Source organism: Oryctolagus cuniculus, chromosome 8 (genome assembly GCF_051225735.1).
Source record: "Oryctolagus cuniculus isolate XC-2025 breed Fujian yellow rabbit chromosome 8, ASM5122573v1, whole genome shotgun sequence".
Taxonomy (NCBI): Eukaryota; Metazoa; Chordata; class Mammalia; order Lagomorpha; family Leporidae; genus Oryctolagus; species Oryctolagus cuniculus.
The window spans coordinates 65,198,119-65,220,815 of NC_142874.1; the positions used below are offsets into that span (position 1 = coordinate 65,198,119).

The window sequence follows — 22,697 nt, forward strand, 5'->3', positions numbered from 1 at the left end:
TTTTGAAGTTCCCTTGTAGTTTGGTCTAAAATATTTTGAATTCCATGCATTTTTTTTCCATAATACACATTTGCCACAACTTTTTGAATACTCTGAATGCATGAATTTCTTTTTTTTTAAGATTTATTTATTTATTTGAAAGACAGTATTACAAAGAGCGAAGGAAATACATAGTTCTTCCATCTGCTGTTTCACTCCCCAAATGGCCACAATGACCAAGCTAGGCCTGGCTAAAGTCAGGAGCCAGGAGCTTCCTCCACGTCACTCACATAGGTAGGTGCAGGGGCCCAAGGACTTGAACTGTCCTTTGCTGCTTTCTCAAGCGTGTTAGCAGGAAGCTGGATTGGAAGTGGAGAAGCTGGGACTCAAACCAGTGCCCATATGGGATGCCAGTGCTGCAAGCTGTGGCTTTAACTACTGCAGCACAGCACTGACCCCAAATGCATGAATTTCAAAAATATTTTGCATCAGAACAAACCTATCTTATAGTTCCATTTTCAATGAAGTTTTGTAGTACCTTCACATATGAAATGATGTACCATGATGGTAAAACCAATGGTTATGGAAAAAAAACCAATTCCCTTAGAAGAAATTTGTCCTCATTTGAAAGCTACTCCATATCTTCTTCCTTTGGACATCTTTATAAACAGATCCTGAAAAGCATTCTAAGGCATGTCATTTCTTTAAGTAATTTCTCTAAGGAGCCCCAGTAGGGGACTGGGAAGTGAGGCAGCGGGGAGAAAGAGAAGGAAGCCAACATGAGTACAGATACTCATCAACTAATTATAGGGTCATGTATAGATAAACCTGTCATAAGTTGAAAATATCGTAAGTCAAAAATGCATTTGATGTATCCAACCTACTGCACATCATAGCTTAACAACATAGTACAAATGGTCCTCAATTTAAAGTTGTTTGACTTAGTATTTTTTCTTTTTTGGTGAGTATATTGGGATATTAAGTGCCTTTTTGTCTTAATGATATTTTTAACTTGCAGTGAGTTTATCAGGATGTAATCTCATTATAAGTCAGGAAACATCTATACACTGTAGAGTATTGGTTACTTACCTTCCTGGCTGACAGGGAGCTGTGGCTTTCTACCACAATACTGCATTGACAGAATTATATCACATATCACTAGCCTGCAGAACATCAAAATACAAATTCAAAGTACAATTGCTACAGGATTTCATCACTTTTGCAGCATCACAAAGTCGAATTAGGACTATTCAGGCTATCTGTACAGAGTTTGTAAAAATCAGGTAACTTAATATTGTATCTTATACATGTGATTTAGAGGCTTAATCATCATTGCATTAATAGATTTCACAGGAAAATCTCCAAAGGACTAAAAAATGTTTTCACTTTCCTTTACCTTAGTCATCATTCTTACAATTCAAAAGTGTAGTCATATAAAGTTTTATTTTATGATACAGTCATTAAAAATATTTTTAAATTACAATGGCTTCTTTAGGTAAGTGTGGCTTAATTCATTAAGAACTTGTAGAATTCATCAGCTGGAAGGAATGCTGAGGCAAACAAATGACACAGTTTTAAACAAGTTGCCATTCATTGTTGCCATATTATATGGGCAATCCACTTATCTGAAATTTCCACCAAATATGTTGGGCTGAATGAAAAAAGCACATTTTATTAGTTACACCTGGAAATCCATTTTAGGAAGTTTTGATTGCACCTCATCTGTCATTATGCTTTTTTCCTTTCATTAATACATAAGCAATAAGATAAGTTCTAGAACTGTTAGAGGCAACAGGGCATGGTTTTTATATATTTAATAAAATACAGTGAGGACGATTTTGGAACTGCCATGCCTTAGCCAAAGTGAAGCATATGCTGGTTTTTCTATGTTATGTTTAGTGGTAAATATGAGAAGACTGTCTTTGACAGTCAAATCTCTAACCAAGAATAGTTCATCAATTAATGTGTGCTGTAACAGTGGAGGAACCTCTATATTATCAAGTGTCCTTGATTGAGATGGTACTGAGCTTTTTGAATTCTTTTTATTCTGTAACAAAGAATGTTTCTGTAAGGAGAACATAATGGTGTGTATGCAGGGACAGAACTAATAAATGATTGAATGATTTGGCCACTATCCCATATACAGTTGAAAACACTTCTCCAGAATTTGCTGTGTTACCCCTCTCAGTGGCCTTTTTTTTTTTCCCAGTGGGAATTGTGGTTTTCAGGATTCTAGTATTCTGGATTTTAATCTTTTGAGATTGTTGTTTTGGTAGGATTTTAGACTTTAGGGTTTGCTCTTTCTGGATTTCAGCATTCAAAATTACAGCATTCGGGATTGTATCTTTCAGAATTATGACTGGTATGAGCAGAAGTAAGACACCACCACCCCTTTTTCACTGATGGAACACTATCAGAGGAAATCAGCTGAAATAGGTTTAAATAATATCTAGACTCTCATAATACTGAAAATGCCCAGGTACCTATCACAAGTTAGCATGCCAAGAATCAAGAAAATTTCTTGTTCAATGAAAAAAGACAATCTGAGTGACAGATATGGTGATATTATTTAACCTTTTTTAAAGATTTATTTATTTATTTTAAAGGCAGAGTTATAGAAAGAGAAGGAGAAACAGAGGGAGAGAACTTCTTTCTGCTGGTTCACTCTCTAAATGGCCACAATGACAGGGGCTAGACCAGGTCGAAGCCAGGAGCCAGGAGCTTCATCCAAGGCTCCCACATGGGTGGCAGGCCCACAGACTTGTGCCGTCTTTCACTGTTTCCTAGGCACTTTAGCAGGGAGCTGAATCTGAAGTGGAACAACCAGGACTTGAATTAGCACTTATATGGGGTGCTAGTGCTGCAGGTGGCAGCTAAACCACAGCACTGGCCCCTATTTCACAAATATTTAGATGGCCATAAGTGTGCATCAAGGAACACTTACAAATATGCATGAAACAAATGAAAAAAGTAGAAATTCTCAAGAAAGAAATAGTTGTAATAGCTATACAGAAGAACTAAATAGAGAATTTAGAACTACTATACTTGGATAGAAAGATTCAGTTCTCTAATGTGAGAATAAGTCTTCCCAAATGTTTAAAATCAGTGTTGTGTTAAAATCCCTATAGCTTCTCCCTCTCCCCTCACTCTCACCTTTTCCCTCTCCCTCTCTCTCTCTCTTCCCTTCGTTCTCTCTTTCATTCTTGGTATTTGTATAAAAAATCGATAACCTAATGTTAGCTTCATTAATTAGTAAGATGCCAATTACCAAGACGATTCTGTTGAAGAATAAAATGCAGTGTTATTTACAAGAGTGAGCTTGGCAGACTAGAATGGAGTAAATGCTATATATAGGAGTTTGGTACATGATGCAGGTACATTATCAATCAGCAGGAAAACCATAATATTAGGCATGGTTATTACTTATGAAAAAAATCTATAAAGTTTTGCATTATACATTTATGTCTTTATATGGTTTTATAGTTAAAAACTTAGGTTAAGAAGTAAAACATGACAGATTCTCTTTAGAAAATTTCAGAGTTTCTCTCTTTAACATTTGCTGGGAAATATTGCTTAGTCAAGGTTTAAATACAGGCTAAAAATTGAAAAGATTGATATATTAACCTACTGTTGCTTTTATAAAACTTCCCTTACAAAAATCAATACATGCAGCAGACAGTCTGTTAGAAGACATATGTAATGCATATTACTGACAGCAGGTTAGCATTGAGAACATGTTAACTATGGATTAATAAGAATAAATAAAAACCTATAGAAAATTAAAACAAAAGATGTGAGTAGACAATTCAAAAATCATGGCACTCAATAAAATGTAAATTAAAATACTGTCATATAGGTTGAATACTTGAAATACCTATCCAAAATGCCCTATACCAGATCTTGGATTTTTCTTCTTTACATTTTATAATAACTCAAAAAATGAAATGGGTTGAGAATGGTACCTAAATCTAAATAAACTCATTTATATTTCAGATGAAACTTATGTCTATAGCCTGAAGGAATGTTCATGCATTTCATGTACCTGTGTGTTAACTGTCCTATCCATGAGGTCAGGTGGTTAAAATTGTGGCATCACATTGGCACTTGGAAAGTTTCCGAGGTTTTTTTCTTTTAACTGATATTTTTTCTTCTGCCTCTTCATTGTTAATGCTTTCCACTGTGTTTTTTATTTGACATTGAATTCTTCATTTCTGTTACTTCAGTTTGATTCCTCTTCAATATTTCTATAAGCAAAATATCCATGTATTATATGAATTTCTTTATCCCATGTATTCATTTCTCTTGGTTTCTGAGCAATATTATTCTTTCCAATTCTTTTGCAAACATTTCATCAATCTCTTCACCTTCCCATTTAATATTGAAGTCTTGTTGTGTTCCTTTTCTGGAGTCATACTGTCTTCCTTGTTCATGTTTCTTTTCTGCATTTATTTTTAGGTATTTGTAGAATCACTTGTTGGTTTTCTCCTCTGATGGCTTTTGTCTTTCAGCTGTGACTAATGGAGTTTCTGCTCCTTTAGTGGCTATCCAGAGGCATGTGCTAGGTGGAGCCAGGGAATTCCCAAGATTCCTGGAGGGTGGGGCAAGAGTCTAGAGTGACACCTGTTCAGGCATTGGATATCTATCTCCTCTATTGTTAGCAAGGGGAGTATATGATCACAGCCTCACCTCCTCTCTGCCAAAGTGATCAATGCCTGGTGTTACCCTATCCTACAGTGGGTTCACACCTTACTCACACAGCCACAATGAACCACAGAAAGGTACTGTGTAGTCCTCATGGTGAGCATGAAATCATCTGCAGTAACCCACCCCAGGCACTTAGGTAACTCTGTGCTTATGCAGCTAGACATAGAAACTTTCCCAAGACCCAGCCTCACCCAATACCCCTATCACACAGTCTCAGAACTCCCACATTCACAGAGCACAGGGATCCCAAAGTCACAGGGACTGGGGGATCCTGTTAGCCCCACAAGCCTGCCCCATGCATGGAGACAGCAGAGACATTCCTAGAGTCAGCTGCCTGTTGGTGCTCCGTCTTCACAGTTTGAATCTGAGTGCCTGTGATAGAGTGAGGGGAGGGGTGCCTCATAGCCCTAAATGGGCACCCTACCACCTGCTACCCTCCAGCCCAGACTCAAAGTCAGTAGAAACCATGGATTTATCCCACTTATAAAGTCCACTAGTTGTGTGTGCACTTGAACTGCTGCAGCCTCTATTCATGTTAATAAGGTGGTGCTTCCTCCTTGTTAGTCACTGGTTACCTTTTGGAGGGATGGGAAGAAACAAATGTGCCCTCCCTTCACAAGGTTAGGTGGGCACCCTGCCCCTTGCTAGCACTCCATGCTTGACTTAAAGGCTCTCTGGTCCACAGTATTCTCACTCAGGATGTCACCAGTGGTATGGGCTGCTGCAGTCTGATCTCACCTCTGAGCTGACATCTCCTCCAGCCCTCAGGTGTGGCATTCACCAGTGATGGCCCTGCTAATTTGTTCATGTTTGCGCTGTCCAGACTGCTCCATGGTGTCTCTCCTCTTTGTGCAGAATTTCTATTGCAAACTTCTCTCCAGCTCTTCCTTGGAGATGCAGCCAGTCCACTTTTCTTCTGTTATCTTCCCATGTCCAAATCAGTTTGTCTTTTCCATATTCAGCCATCTTGGATTTCTTTTCTAATTTTTTTAACTGTCTCTAGTCTCTTGCATCTCAATGAGTTCCCTTAGGATCATTATTTTGAATTCTTTTTCAGACATTTCAGAGATTCCTTCAGATTGAGATCTATTTCTGGAAAATGTTGTGTTTTTTCATGCTGTCATGATTCTTTACTTCTTAGTGTTTCCTATGTCCCTACATTGATACCTTCACATCTTGCATTATACTTCCTTTTTTTATGGAATATGTTTCATTGAAAAGGATATTTTTGTTTAGATAGAATCTAGGATGTCGCTTGGGTTGTTGCATTGGCTTTTGTTGTAGGTTGAGTTCAAAAATGTAACTCCCTGGTGATTTCTTCAGTGATCAGCAGTGTCTACAAATACCACAGTTGTTTAGTCTACAGAAATTTGTGGAGATAGTAGCATGACTTTGAATAATATGTTGATTTCCAATAGTGTGTGTCTTTAGTTCCCAGAGAGTTGTGTGTTTATCACACTAATGTTTATGATGGTGTAGCCACATTTCTGGTGTCCAAAGGAGGGTTCCCACTCGGCAAAACTGAGTGATGCAGGGGCTTGTGGCAGCAACAGATATGGATCTCAGACTGTATGATGCAGATAGGACCTTCCCCAAGTCCTGCTGTTTGGGTGTGATTAATACTGGGTCGTACAGCCCCAAGGACTGAAGTCTCAGCACTGGGAAATGTTAAGCAGACCTTTCCCAGGCCCACAGGGTGAATACAGATTGTGCTAAGGATTGTGCACTAGCAGGAGTGGGTCTGGCTTGCTGGAATGCAGTAGGCTGTACACAAGATCACACAGTGTATGTCTCAGAGATGTGGAGGAATATCATACTAGTAGTCACAGCCCTGGAACTCCAAGGTATTGTGGAGTTTTACCCAGGTCTCACAGTATGAGTGCCAGTTATGCTATGGATCGTGGACCAGAAACCACCAGTCTGAAGCAGAGGAATACAGATAGGGCCCTCTAGACCTGCATGGAAGATGATTAAGAAAATTGGGCTGGCACCGCGCTCACTAGGCTAATCCTCCACCTGCGGCACTGGCACCCCAGGTTCTAGTCCCGGTTGGGGCGTCGGTTCTGTCCCAGGTGCCCCTCTTCCAGTCCAGCTCTCTGCTGTGGCCCGGGAAGGCAGTGGAGGATGGCCCAAGTGCTTGGGCCCTGCACCTGCATGGGAGACCAGGAGGAAACACCTGGGCTCCTGGCTCCTGATCGGCGCAGCGTGCCAGCCATAGCGGCCATTTGGGGAGTGAACCAACGGAAGGAAGACCTTTTTCTCTCTCTCTCTCACTGTCTAACTCTGCCTGTCAAAAAAAAAAAAAAAATTGGTTCCTACAATCATATATTGAAAATATAAATGGCAAGTGAAATGCTTATAAAAGATTTTGTTTAGGAAAAATGGGCAAAACTTAGTGACGTTACATTAAAGGATGGGAAGAATCATACTATTTTGTTACTAGATGATATCTTACCATTATTTTTGTTTTATAAAATAAAATTATAGAAGAAAGCAAGTAGAACCAAAAGGATCAAAAACCATGTCATATCAAGAAACACATGACAAATTTTATGGAAGAGCCAAATTAGAACTCACATCCTGGCCGGCGCCGTGGCTCACTAGGCTAATCCTCCGCCTTGCGGCACCGGCACACCGGGTTCTAGTCCCGGTTGGGGCGCCGGATTCTGTCCTGGTTGCCCCTCTTCCAGGCCAGCTCTCTGCTGTGACCAGGGAGTGCAGTGGAGGATGGCCCAGGTGCTTGGGCCCTGCACCCCATGGGAGACCAGGAAAAGCACCTGGCTCCTGGCTCCTGCCATCGGATTAGCGCGGTGCGCCGGCCGCGGCGGCCATTGGAGGGTGAACCAACGGCAAAGGAAGACCTTTCTTTCTGTCTCTCTCTCTCACTGTCCACTCTGCCTGTCAAAAAAATTAAAAAAGAAAAAAAAAGAAAAAAAGAACTCACATCCTGTTATTGCTGATCTGGTGAGATTCTAAGCCTGGCTGTCTGACAGTATTCACAGCAGTAAGCACGTTAAGAATGAGAATTGATTGGTAAAGAAAGTATGATGAGTGGATATGTTGATTTCTGACATCTGTGTGGAAGATTCATTTGGTTGGTAGATGTTTGGTACTAAAGATTATTAATTGAGATTAGAGATTTATAAAGCTTCTAGTGGTTTGCTGAAGTCTAAAAGGGCTTACGTGTTTTAATTGTCCAGGAGCTTCTCTGCCACAATATTTACTGACAGTATTCCATAGCTTAACATTAAGCAGTTCAGAGTTGTATACATAAAACTCTGCTTGCTTTTCCTGCCACAGATTTGAAGGAGCATAAGGATTAGCAGATGCTTCTTTTAGGGAAAAGGTTGTTGCTTTCACATTTGACAGATTCTGAATGATAGGCATATTGACATTACCAGAATTTAGGTTTTGAGATGCTTTCTATACCTATGCCAAGAATAACTAAATTGGAAGCTCTAAACATTAAAGTTAAATTTGTACTTACACTGAAACATATTAATTTCATTTCTTGACTAATAATATGTTGTGAAAATTAAAATCATGTGAATTTATAACTAAAACTTTTATCACTTTCTTTTTTGAGAGTTTTGGGGAATACCCTATCATACAGATGCTCTTCTGCCTCTTTTCTTAAGAATTTTCATTCATTTGTTTTTCCCCCACCCACCAGTTATGTGCACACTGCTCTCAGTAGTCACATTACTGTTTCTCAGAGAATTTTTGGTTACAATCATTTTGCCTTTTATCAACTTTCTGTTTCTCAGAAAACATATAATATTCTAAACTTGGTTAAAACATGCCTTGCCACACCTATTTCATTCATTTAGCTAGATTTTTATTCTTCTATTCTTGTAGATCCATTCAGCATTTATTCATTTTAACTTTGATTTTTATGCTGTTTACCTTTAAGTATTTTTTATTTATGTTTATTTATAGAATATAAAGAGTTATAGGAATGAGTACTGAAAGCAAAATATGTTTTCAGTAAAAGATGTATGTTAATATATATAGCTTATTATTTTTCATCATTATCTTTGTTTTTTAAAAAAATTTATTATATGAATATAGTGATACTCCCCACCTGCCCACACTCCCACCATTCCTCCTGCTTTTTCTACTATTCCCTCTCTTCATTTTTTTAAAGATTTATTTTATTTATTTGACAGAGTTACAGAGAAAGGTACACACACAGAGAGACAGACAGACAGAGAGGTCCTTCATCCACTGGTCTACTCCCCAAATAGCCGCAACAACCAGAGTTAAGCCTGTCCGAAGCCAGGAGCCAGGAGCTTCTTCTGGGTCTCCCAGGCAGGTGCAGGGCACAAGGACTTGGGCCATTTTCTACTGTTTTCCCAGGCCACAGTAGAGAGCTGGATTGGAAGTGGAGCAGTTGGGACCGGCGCCTATATGGGATGCTGGCACTGCAGCCCAAGGCTTTAACCTGCTGTGCCACAGCACTGCTCCCCTCCATTGTTTTACAATGATTTAATTTCAGTTTACTTTATACTCCTAAGATTAGCCCTACACTAAGTAAAGAGTTCAACAAATAGTAAGAAGGAAAAAACACTGTTCCTCAACAGTTGAGACAAGGGCTCTTAAAAGTCATCAAATCTGAGCCGGCGCCGTGGCTCAATAGGCTAATCCTCCACCTTGCGGCGCCGGCACACCGGGTTCTAGTCCCGGTTGGGGCGCCGGATTCTGTCCCGGTTGCCCCTCTTCCAGGCCAGCTCTCTGCTGTGGCCAGGGAGTGCAGTGGAGGATGGCCCAGGTGCTTGGGCCCTGCACCCCATGGGAGACCAGGAAAAGCACCTGGATCCTGGCTCCTGCCAGGATCAGCGCGGTGCGCCGGCTGCAGCGGCAGCCATTGGAGGGTGAACCAACGGCAAAGGAAGACCTTTCTCTCTCTGTCTCTCTCTCTCACTGTCCACTCTGCCTGTCAAAAAAAAAAAAAAAAAAGTCATCAAATCTTAAAATGTCAATTTCATTCCTATATAGATTACCTTTTATGGACTTTATCAGTTACCACACATCAAGGAAAACATGTTATTTGTCATTTGGGACTGCATTTTTTCATTAAGTATAGTGGTTTCAAGTTTCATTCATCTTGTTGCAGATGTGTGGATGAATTTCTCTAGGTTCTATTCTGTTCCATTGGGCTACATGTCAATTTTTTTTTGCCAGTACCAGACTCTTCTGATTAGTACTGCCCTGTTTTATGTCTTGAAATCTGGTATTGTGATGACTCCAGCTTTATTTTTATTGTTTAAATTGCTTTACTGGGTGGTATGGGGGTGGGGAGGGCACGGCTCTGTGGCACAGAGAGTTAAAGCCTTGGTGTGAAGCACCTGGGCATCCCATATGGGCGTTTTTTCTAGTTCTGGCTGCCCCCTTCTGATCCAGCTCTCTGCTATGGCCTGGGAAAGCAATAGAAGGTGACCCAAGTCCTTGGGCTTCTGCACAAGCATGGGAGACCCAGAATAAGCTCCTGGCTCCTGGCTTTGGATCGGTGCAGTTCTGGCCGTTGAGGCCATCTGGGGAGTAAACCAGTAAATGGAAGACCTCTCTCTCTGTTTCCACCTCTCTCTGTAACTCTGTCTTTCAAATAAATAAAATAAATTTTCAAAAAAATAATAAATAAATAAATTGCTTTGCCAGGACCAGAGATAGGGCATAATAGGTTAAGCCTCCGCCTGAGGCACCAACATCCCATATCAGCACCAGTTCTTGTCCTGCCTACTCCTCTTCTGATCCAGCTCTGTACTTATGGCCTGAAAGCAGTAGAAGATGGCCCAAGTGCTTGGGCCCCTGCACCCATATAGGAGACCCAGAGGAAGCTCCTCACTTTGGATCGGCCCAGCTCTGGTTATTGTGGCCATTAGGGGAGTCAACCAGCAGATAGATTTTTCTGTATCTCTCCTTCTCTCTGTATGTATTTCTGCCTTTCAAATAAATAAAATCTTGTTTTAAATAAGATTACTTTAAATATTAAGAATCTCTTGTGTTTCCATATTAATTTTCGCATCATTCTTTTCTAGATCTGAGAAGAATGTGTTGCTATTTTGACTGAGATTGCATTGAGTCTGTAAAATGCTTTGGGTAGTATGGACATTTTGATATTAATTCTTCCAATCCAGGCCGGCGCCGCGGCTCACTAGGCTAATCCTCCGCCTAGCGGCGCCGGCACACCGGGTTCTAGTCCCAGTTGGGGCGCCGGATTCTGTCCCGGTTGCCCCTCTTCCAGGCTAGCTCTCTGCTGTGGCCAGGGAGTGCAGTGGAGGATGGCCCAGGTGCTTGGGCCCTGCACCCCATGGGAGACCAGGAAAAGCACCTGGCTCCTGGCTCCTGCCATCGGATCAGCGCGGTGCGCCGGCCGCAGCGCCCCGGCCGCGGCGGCCATTGGAGGGTGAACCAACGGCAAAGGAAGACCTTTCTCTCTGTCTCTCTCTCTCACTGTCCACTCTGCCTGTCAAAAAATAAAAAAAAAAAAAAATTAAAAAAAAAAACTTCTTCCAATCCATGAAAATGGAATATATTTCCATTTTTTCCTGTCTTCTGTTTCTTTTTTCTTTAAAGACTTATTTATTTATTTGAAAGTCAGAGTCACACAAAGAGAGGAGAGGCAGAGAGAGAGAGAGAGAGAGAGAGAGAGAGAGGTCTTCCATCCTCTGATTCACTCCCCAATTGGCCGCAATGGCCGGAGCTGTGCCTATCCGAAGCCAGGAGCCAGGACCTTCTTCTCGGTCTCCCATGTGGGTGCAGGGGTCCAAGGATTTGGGCCATATTGTACTGCTTTCCCAGGTCATAGCAGAGAGCTGGATCAGAAGAGAAACAGCCAGGATTTGTCTTCACTCTCTAATATTGAAGCATTGTTGTGTTCCTTTGGAGGAGTCATGTTGTCTTCCTTATTCTTTCTTCTTTAGTTACTGCATTTATTTTTAGACATTTGTGCAAATCCTTGTCAGTTCTCTCCTCTGATGGTGTTTATTTTTGGACTGTGCCTCTGTAACTTAGTGGAGAGTCTCTTTCACTGAATACCCAGAAGTGTGTGCTGTGTGTGGCCAAAGAGCTGTGGTCAGTGCTCTCGGGTGTGACTAGTATCCAGGGTGACACCCAAGTTGAGTGTGGTAGATCTCTACTGTCAGCAGTGGGGAGGGTATGGTCAATTCTCTTGCCATAAGCACATGCTTACCTCCTGTCTTCCAAGGTGATCAATGACCTAGGTTATCCCATCCTGGGTTAAGACACTCACCCGCACTCTACAGGAACCACAAAAAGGATCTGTACAGTCCTTATGTGAACATGGTTCCTGCTACAATAATCCACCCCAGGCAATCAGAAAGCTCTGAGCCTTTGGCACCTCACACAGTGATTGCCCAGAAACCTAGCTATGTCCTGCACCCTGTCATGTAGTCACAGAATACCCACAGCCTCAGCACGTGAAGCTCCCACAGTCACAAGATACAGAGGATCTGCTCTGACCCACTAGCCTATCACATCCATGGAGAGACAGAGACATTCCCAGAGCCAGCTAACTGTGTGTGCACCACCTGGGTGGTTTGAGCCACAGAGTCTGTGATATGTTGAGAGGCTGGGGTCACCTCACAGTACTATGTGGCTGCCCAGCTCCCTGTGAATCCTCTCAGCCAGACTCAAAGTCAGTGGAGAACGCAGATTTCTCCCTCTGGTAGAATCTCTGAGTCACACTCGCACAAGAGCCATTGCAGCTGCTACTCATTTCAACCTGGCAGCGTCTCCCCACCAGTTGCTGGATATGCACAAGAGCTTCTATAGCTACTATTGATTTCATAGTGGTACCATGGTATCTCCTCCCTGCCCTTTGCTGGGTTTACACTCCTGAGCTGCTGCAGCCACCACTAGTTTCAGTATGGCCCCGTGTCCCCACCAGTTGGTAGGCACAAGCACAAGAGCTGAAACAGCCACTACTTATGTCAAAGTGGTGCCCCCTCCTAGCTGTTATCTGGACAGCATTGTAGGAGAATTAGGAGAGAGAAATTTGCTGGTTTTTCTTTGATTTTTAGGTGAGTACCCTGTCTCCCTTAGGGCTCCAGGCCAAATTCAAAGACAATGTACTCCACCATGCTCTCCCTCCAAAATATCGCAAGTGGCACAGGGTGCTGTAATCTGCTCTCATCTCACTCTGCAGAGCTGGTGCTTCCTCCACCTCTCAGCTGCAAGTGTGTTGTGTTCACACTCATTGCTGCACATTTGCACGTTCCATGCTAATCCACAGCATCCCTCTTCCTTCTGTAGAATTTCCACTGTTGGTTTCTCTCCAACTCTCCCCCGGGAATGCACTTCCTCTAATTTTTTGCTATTTTCTCCTGTCCAAAGAAGTATATCTTTTCACTATTCTGCCATCTTGGAATTCCTCCAAAATGATTACTTTTAAATCATATGTTCCAGATTTTACATCTATCTTAAAAAGTCTTTGAATCAAATGATTGTCATTGGTGTTTACCTGCCATTGGTGTTTATCTTTTAGGAATAATCATTATGTTTGTGAAAGAATGTGCTAAAAAGTCTAAAGCATTTGCATGAGAGTCTGTAATTTTTTAAGATTTACTTATCTATTTGAAAGGCAGTGTTAGAGAAAAAAGGAGAGACAGAGAGAGAGAGATCTTCCAGCCACTGATTCACTCCCCAAACGACCACAATGGCCTGTGCTGGGCCAGGCCAAAGCCTGGAGCCAGGAGCTTCTTCCATGTCTCCCACTTGGGTACTGGGATCCAAGGACTTGGGCAATCCTCTGCTGCTTCCCAGGTGCATTGGCAGGGAGCTAGATTGGAAACAGGGCAGCCAGGACTTGAGCCCATATGGGATGCCTTAAGGCTAGGGCTTAACTCACTGTGCTATAGTGCTGGCCCAAAGAATCTCATCAGAGTTGCACCAACAGCATTTCCTTTAAAAGTGGTTTTATCCATAAGGAATGGCCTCATTAATAGACATAGACATTCTCAATATCTATATCTTCAATTATATCTATTGAGTACTTAAAAGAGTACAAGTGTGCTCTGAGGGTAGAAACACTCCTTGAGAAGTTTATATATGGTATGTTATCTTAGTTTCAAAACTGTGTTTAACTTGACCTTTTTAATTTCAGGCACATGGCTTCAGCAATCTCTGAGAGTATCTCTTAGGGGGTTTTCCTGGTTATCTCTACCTAGATAAATCAGAAGCACTTGAAACACAGCAGACTCTAAACCTAGCTTATTGTCATATCTCCTGAACTTTTTCTATGTGTTTGTGAGTGGCACCACCCAATTCATGTTTCAGAAAACTAGGAGGCATCATGAATTCTTTTCTCAGTCACTTCTACCTCATAAGTGTCTCAGATTCTTCACGTCTCTTCCACTATATTGCTACTGCCTTGATTCAGCCCATCTCCTCTGAACTACAACAGTAGCCTCCAGATTATCTTACACTCTATCTTCTTTTTTCATGCTTTTATCAAAATAATCTTTATAAAATAAAATTTTATCATGCTATACCCTTCAATGGCTACTGAGTGCCTACAGGATATTCCAAGTACTCATCATGACATGTGTGACCTGATCCTTGGTTACTTACTCTGCATCTTTCCATTCCTCAATTTTCTGAAGTATTTTGTTTCCTAAACAAGTCATGCTGTTTCCTAATTCCCTACTTTTTAAAAGGTTGATTTATTTATTTTGAAAGTCAGAGTTACAGAGAGAGGGAAAGTTAGAGAGATCTTCCATCTATTAGTTCACTCCCCAGATGGCTACAATTGCCAGCACTGGGCCAGGAGCTTCATCCAGGTTTCCCATGTATTTGGCAGGTGCCCAAACACTTACGCCATCTTCTGCTGTTTTTCCCAGTCCATTAGCAGAGAGCTGGATAGGAAGTGGAACAGCTAGGACAAGAACTGGTATCCATAAGGGATGCTGGTGTTCCAGGCAGCAGCTTTACCCATTAAACCACAATGCCAGCCCTTTGATTTTTTTCTTAAAGATTTATTTATTTATTTGGAATATCAGAGTTACAGAGAGAGAGGGAGGGAAGAAGTGAGAGAGAGAAAGAAAAGGGGAGAGAAAGAGAGAAACACCCTACTTTTGCTCATATTGTTGAGGCTAAGATGACCTTCTCTGAAAGGTAGCTTCTCAGCTTTCAAGGTTCAGCTCAAATGTCGCAGCATCTAGAAATATTTTTCTCAATTTTTGTGTCTTTTTTCTCCAGTAGACCCAAAGATGCTTTCTTTCTTTGTGCCTCAACTATTGACTGCACAGAATACATCTGTCACAGCATTTTTACTATCTTTTTATACTGAACTGTTTATGAATCTATCTCTCTAGTCTTTTTTTTATTTTTTATTTTTTTTGACAGGCAGAGTGGACAGTGAGAGAGAGAGACAGAGAGAAAGGTCTTCCTTTGCCGTTGGTTCACCCCCCAAATGGCCTCTGCGGCCAGTGCACCGCAGCCGACGCACCGCGCTGATCCGAAGGCAGGAGCCAGGTGCTTCTCCTGGTCTCCCATGGTGTGCAGGGCCCAAGCACTTGGGCCATCCTCTGCTGCACTCCCGGGCCACAGCAGAGAGCTGGACTGGAAGAGGAGCGACTAGGACAGAATCCAGCACCCCGACTGGGACTAGAACCCGGGGTGCCGGTGCCGCAGGTGGAGGATTAGCCTATACACTAGTCTTTAGGCTTCTTGAAAATATGAATGTGCTTTGGTAATTTTTTATCTAACCATTATCTACTTCCATGCTAGACACATGGCAGATGTTCAAAAAATAGTTTGAATGATTAAGTCAGTTAAGTAATTAATTAACCTATACTTCATTGGAGGAATAAAGCAAAGTTATTTATATGGATTTTCTATTTCTGTCCTTTGCTCTTCTATCTTTAGAGTACACAGTAATTTTCTTTGACTGTCATTATTTAGAAAAATTGTATTTTATATTTTTCATCTATGTAAGAGTATAATTTCATCTCCAAAATAACATAAATGGAAAACTTTTTATATGATTAGCACAAGCTTTGCACAATGAATTAAAAGATTTTTCAGTATCTATCATTATGCATCCAGTCTTTAACCTTCATTGACTTTTTTTATTGACTGTTAAGCCTGTTTTTATTACCAATAAAAGTTTGAGTAGATAATAGGGGCATTTAAATATTTTTTATCTAATGCTGTCTGTATTTAAGTGTGAAATAAAATCCAGGAATCTTTAAAATGAGACAATGAAATTACTTAAAAATAAAGTTTTATTAAAGAACATATGAGAGTCCCCAAGATGGCAGAGTAGAGAGGGAGCTTAGTGCTCTAGTCCAGCAGAGGATAGTTTTAAAAAAAGTGGAGAGAATGTAGTCTGAGGGAAGAGTTAAGGAGAAAACAGCAGAGGAAATTCTACTAAAATTAGAGGGACATGGTCTACCTACATGGAGCATGTGAGTGCCCACAACTCAGAACTCCAACAGCTAAGAGCCTATGCACCAGCATTTGAAAGTGAGGTGAGACCAGACCACAGCAGCCAAAGCCACTGGCAGTAAAGCTGCAGGAAGAGCCTAGAGGGAACCCAGCTTGGAGCCCCACTGGGGATAGTGTACCTGCCAAACTAGAGGAGAAAAAAATAAGATAGACATATTTATATTTCTCTCTCCTCGATCACTTTATAATGGCATCCTGTAACAAGCCGAGAGAGGGGGCGCCATTTTGGAAAAACAGCTGCGCCAGCTCCTGTCTGCGCCAAGCAACCAGCTGAGTAGAGACTCCTGACTCTAGTTGGGAGAACTAACTGGAAGCTGGGAGCCTGTGACATGTGAGGCTTCTCTGCTGGGACTGTGAAAAAACTGAGGGTGTGTGGGAAGACTTTGAGCAGTCACAGTGAGAGACTCCACATGCACAGGGCCTCCTGGATACCTGGTGAGAGACATTGCTAGGGAATCTGAACTTACACTGAGGACTGCACAGATCCTTTGTGTGGTCCTTGGGACAGAGCAGATGAATACTATACTCATTGGGGTTAGTGCTCAGGCACTGGTCTCCTTTGAGGAGAGGAGTGCAGGTGAGCAGAATAAAACTTTCCTTCTGATTAAAAATAAGAGATAGATTTACCAAGCCAAACCTGGGTGTTAGGCAAAACCTTAACAATGGAAAACTGAACAGAACTCCCTGGCCACACCCACAACAAGCATTTAGATACTCACTGAAAGCAGACATTCCTCTTATCTATTGAGTCATAGTACAACGATAAAAGCCACTAGAGCAAAAAAAAAAAAAAAAAAAAAAAGAAAAAAAAAGAAAAAAAGAAAAGAAAAAGAAGAAACCAATGAGTATCTTCACAAATGCTGAACAACAAATAAACCAATTCAAGAAACAAGAATAAGGAAGACAACATGATGCCACCAAAACAACACAACACTTCAGTACTAGATTGTGAAGATGATGAGATGGAAGAAATATAAGAAATGGAATTCAAAAAATTGATCATAAGATTATATAGAGGTGGGGTCGGCGCTGTAGCACAACGGGTTAAAGCCCTGGCCTGAAGCATCAGCATCCCATATGGGTGCCGGTTCTAGTCCTGGCTGTTTCTCTTCCGATCCAGCTCTCTGCTATGACCTGGGAAAGCAGTAGAAGATGGCCCAAGTCCTTGGACCCCTGCACCCACGTAGAAGACCTGGAAGATGCTCCTGGCTCCTGGCTTCAGATCAGCACAGCTCTGGCAGTTGCGGCCATCTGTGGAATGAACCAGCGGATGGAAGATCTCTCTCTCTCTCTGTCTCTACCTCTCTGTCTTTCAAATAAATACAATAAGTCTTTTTTAAAAAAAAAAAAAAAAAAGATTACATAGAAGTAATCAGAAGCAAATGCACAAACTACCAAAATCCTTAGAGGACATGAAAGCAAATTTCTCCCATGAAATTGAGATCTTGGCCGGTTCCACAGCTCACATGGCTAATCCTCCGTCTGTGGTGCCAGTACCCCAGATTCTAGTCCCGGTTGCTCATCTTCCAGTCCAGCTCTCTGCTGTGGCCCGAGAAGGCATTGGAGGATGGCCCAAGTCCTTGGGCCCTGCACCCGCATGGGAGACCAGGAGGAAACACCTGGCTCCTGGCTTCAGATAGGCACAGCCCGCTGGCCGTGGCAGCCATTTGAGGGGGTGAACCAACGGAAGGAAGACCTTTCTCTCTGTCTCTCTCTCTCACTGTCTAACTCTGCCTGTCAAAAAAAAAAAAAAAAGTAAATGGCTAATAAAATACAAAAATGTCTCAGATAAAGAAAAATGTTTGCAAAATTACTGAATAAAGAGATGTCATTAAAAAAAATTGAGATCTTAAAGAGAAATCAAAATGAAATAAAGAATTCAATGTAACAAACTAAAAGTACAGTAGAAAGCCTTGAAAACAGAATTGGTGGCGCAGAAGAAAGACTATCTGACTTAGAAAACAAAGCACAGGAAATTATACAGTCAAACCAAAGGCAGAAGAGGAAATTAACAAGCTAAAAAACACTGTTGGGAATATACAAGATACTATCAAATGATCCTACATACGGGCTCTGGGAATTCCTGAAGGCGTGGAAAGAGAGAAAAGATTAGAAAGCCTTTTTAGTGAAATAATAACAGAAAACTTCCTTAATTTGGAGAAAGAAACGGACATCAAAGTATGGGAAGCACATAGAACTCCTAATAGACATGACCAGAAACGATCTTCACTATGACACATTGTAATCAAACTCACCACAGTAAAACATAAAGAAAATATTCTTTTTTTTTTTTTTTTTTTTTTTTTTTTTTTTTTTTTTTTTTTTTTTTTGACAGGCAGAGTGGACAGTGAGAGAGAGACAGAGAGAGAAAGGTCTTCCTTTTGCCGCTGGTTCACCCTCCAATGGCCGCCGCTGCAGCCGGCGCACCGCGCTGATCCTGGCAGGAGCCAGGAGCCAGGTGCTTTTCCTGGTCTCCCATGGGGTGCAGGGCCCAAGCACCTGGGCCATCCTCCACTGCACTCCCTGGCCATAGCAGAGAGCTGGCCTGGAAGAGGGGCAACCGGGACAGAATCCGGCGCCCCAACCGGGACTAGAACCCGGTGTGCCGGCGCCGCAAGGTGGAGGATTAGCCTATTGAGCCACGGCGCCGGCTAAGAAAATATTCTAAAAAGTGCATGAGAGACATGCCAGATTACTTTCCGAAGATCTCCAATTAGTCTCACGGCAAATTCTTATCAGAAACCCTACAGGATAGGAGAGAATGTTGAGATGTATTCCAAACCTTAAGAGAAAAAACTGTCAAGCCAGAATATTATACCCTGCAAAGCTCTCATTTACGAATGAAAATTAATTAAAGACCTTCCATAACAAACAGAAATTAAAAGAATTTGTCACCACCCATCCAGCCCTACAAAAGATGCTTAAGGATATGCGGAACACAGAAACACAGAAAATGGTCATCACTACAAAAGAAGATGAGGAAAATCTCTCAGTAAAACATCAAAGGAAATTCAAAAATAAAAAAATGGAATATTTTTGGAAAAATAGCAGTTGAAGTTGTTACTTATCAATAGTCACCTTGAATGTAAATGGCCTCAAATCTCCACAAAGATTGGCTGAATGGATTAAAAAACAGAATCCATTTGTTTGCTGGCTTCAACAAACACATCTCACCAACAAAGATGCACGCAGATTGAAAGTGAAAAGCTAGAAAAAGATATTTCATGCTAACAGAAACTAAAAAAGACCTGGTGTAGCGATCCTAATATCTGATAAAATAGGCTTTAACACAAAAACTGTTACAACAGACAAAGAAGGGCACTATGTAATGATTAAGGGATCAATTCAACAGGAAGATGTAATGCATATAAACATATATGCACCTAATTACAGGACACCTGGCTATTGAAAAGAATGTTAAGGGATTTAAACGGAGACAGACTCCAAAACAGTAGTAATGGGAGACTTCAATACCCCACTTTCAGCAATGGAGTGATCAACCAGACAGAAAGTCAACAAAGAAACAGTAGATTTAATCAACACTATAGACCAAATGGACCTAACAGATATTGACAGAATTTTTCATCGTACAGTTGCAGAATACACATTCTTCTCAGCAGTGCATGAAACTTTCTCTAGAATTAACCACATACTAGGCCATAAGGCAATTCTCAGCAAATTCAAAACAACTGAAATCATACCTTGCATCTTGTCAGACCACAGTGGAATGAAGCTGGAAATCAGCAACTCAGGAACCTCTAGAACATATGAAAACATGGAGACTGAACAACATATTCCTGAATGAACAGTAGGTCATAGAAGAAATCAAAAGAGAAATAAAAAAATTTCTGGAAACAAATGAAGACAACAAAACAACATATCCAGACTTATGGGATAAAGCCAAAGCAATGTTAGCAGGAAAGTTTCTAGCAATTGGTGCCTACATCAAAAAATTGAAAGGACACCCAGTAAATGAGCTATCAGTGCATCTCAAGGATCTAGAAAAACAACAATAAACCAAATCCAAAAATAGTAGGCAAAAAAGAAAAAATTAGAGAAGAAATCAACAAAATTGAATTCAAAAAATACAAAAGATCGGCAAAACGAAGAGCTGGTTTTTTGAAAAAATAAACAAAATTGACACACCATTGGCCCAGTTAAACAAAAAAAGCAGAGAGAAGACCCAAATCAATAAAATTAGAAATAAAAAGGAAATGTAACAACAGACACCACAGATATAAAAAAAAAAGGAAAGTGAAGAGGCAACTGACAGAATGGGAGAAATTATTTGCAAACTATGCAACTGATAAAGGATTAATAACGAGAATCTACAAAGAGATCAAGAAACTCCACAACAACAAAACAAACAACTCAGTTAAGAGGTGAGCCAAGGACTTAAACAGACTTCAAAGGAAGAAATCCAATTAGCCATCACACATGAAAAAATGTTCAGGATCACTAGCTGTCAGGGAATTGCAAATCAAAACCACAATGAGATTTCACCTCACCCCAGTTAGAATGGCTTTCATACAGAAATCAACAAACAACAAATGCTGGTGATGATATGGGGGAAAAGGTACCCTGATCTGCTGTTGGTGGAAATCTGACCTAGTAAAGTACTATGGAAGACAGTATGGACATACCTCAAAAATCTGAGTTTAGACCTGCCATTTGATGCAGGCATCCCACTCTTGGGAATTTACTCAAAGGAAATTAAATCAATAAACAAAAGAGTTATCTGTGCCTCCATGTTTATTGCAGCTCAATTCACAATAGGTAAGACATGGAATCAACCTAAATGTCTGCCAATCAAAGACTAGATAGAGAAATTATGGGATATATATACAGTATGGAATACCACACAGCAATAAAAAAAATGAAATCTGGTCATTTGCAACAAAATGGATGAATCTGGAAAACATCATACTTAGTGAAAGAAGCCAGTCCCAAAGGGACAAATACCATATGTAATACCAATTGTAAAACTAGTTATCGGCCGGCGCCGTGGCTCAGTAGGCTAATCCTCTGCTTTGCGGCGCCGGCACACCGGGTTCTAGTCCTGGTCGGGGCACTGCATTCTGTCCCGGTTGCCCCTCTTCCAGGCCAGCTCTCTGCTGTGGCCAGGGAGTACAGTGGAGGATGGCCCAAGTGCTTGGGCCCTGCACCCCATGGGAGACCAGGAGAAGCACCTGGCTCCTGCCATCGGATCAGCGCAGTGCGCTGGCCGCAGCATGCCAGCCGCAGTGGCCATTGGAGGGTGAACCAATGGCAAAAAGGAAGACCTTTCTTTCTGTCTCTCTCTCTCACTGTCCACTCTGCCTGTCAAAAAAAAAAATTTTAAAAAAGGAAAAAAAAAACTAGTTATCAAACAGTTTTTACATGTGTATGTTTGTGTGTGTGTGCACATTGTTGAAATATTTTGTATAGAGTAGGTCTTCTATGTACAAAGTTAATTGAAAATGAGTCTGAATGGAGAATGGGACTGGCAAGGGTTGAGGGAGGAGAAGGAGAGGTGGGAATGTGGTTGGGAGGGCTGGTATGGTGGGAAGAATAACTATATTCCTAAAGGTGTACTCATGAAATTTTTATTCCTTAAAAGTAAAATTTAAAATAAATAAATAAAAATAAAGCATATATGAGCTGATGTGATAGGCATGCAATTTTTATATCACTCAGGTTAAATGCAAAAAAGGAAATTATATAAATAGTTTATATATTCATTGTGTCATTTTTTCCTCTTTTTCACAAATGAGTACTTTATTCTCCCAAAATGTTGTGTGTGCTTATAATTTTTATATATTACTTTTTGAATGTAGTTTTGCCAGGTAATAGTTATATTTTAGCTGAGATAACAGACTTTTCTAAGATGTTTCATGTTCCAATTTCAATAATATTGTGTCTTCTATTATAAAAATGCTATGGAAATCTGGAATTCATGGATGACTAGTTTTGATTCATCATGTCTCTTGGAAACTATCCCATATGAGAAACAGCTTTAAGCAGATGTGCTTAGTCATAGAATTGCCAGACAGTTCCTTATGTGTTGGCAGCTAGTTTTCTGAATATAGAAAACAGGTTTAAAGATAAGAAATGGGATTTTGTTATCATTTTCCTATCTCCTCACACTGTTTTACTTCATTGCTAATTGAAATGTACTCACCCCTTATTCAAAAATTTTGTTACCATCCTTGTTAATCTTTAAAGGGCAGAAAGAATATTTGACTTTACTTTTGAAACTCATTGGTCAAGAGTGGAACTGTCTTCAACTACAGTTAATTAATATTAAAATTTCTTTTGGGGGCCAGTGTTGTGTGGCACAGCAGATTTTTTTTAATATTTATTTTTTATTTATTTGAAAGGCAGAGTTAGAGGCAGAGAGAGAGAGAGAGAGTCTTTCTTCCACTGGTTCACTTCCCAAATGGCTGCAACAGCTGGAGCTGCACCAATCTGAAGCCAGAAGCCAGGAGCCAGGAGCTTATTCTGGGTCTTCCATGAGGTTAGGGTGCAGGGGTCCAAGGACTCAGGTCATCTTCTACTGCTTTCTC

General features: G+C 40.9%; 1 protein-coding gene across 7 annotated transcripts in view; it reads left to right on the forward strand.

Moving 5' to 3' along the window:
- Positions 1 to 22,697, forward strand: part of SCLT1 (sodium channel and clathrin linker 1) — a 265,393-nt gene that overhangs the window by 107,207 nt on the left and 135,489 nt on the right. The gene's annotated exons all lie outside the window — the stretch shown is intronic.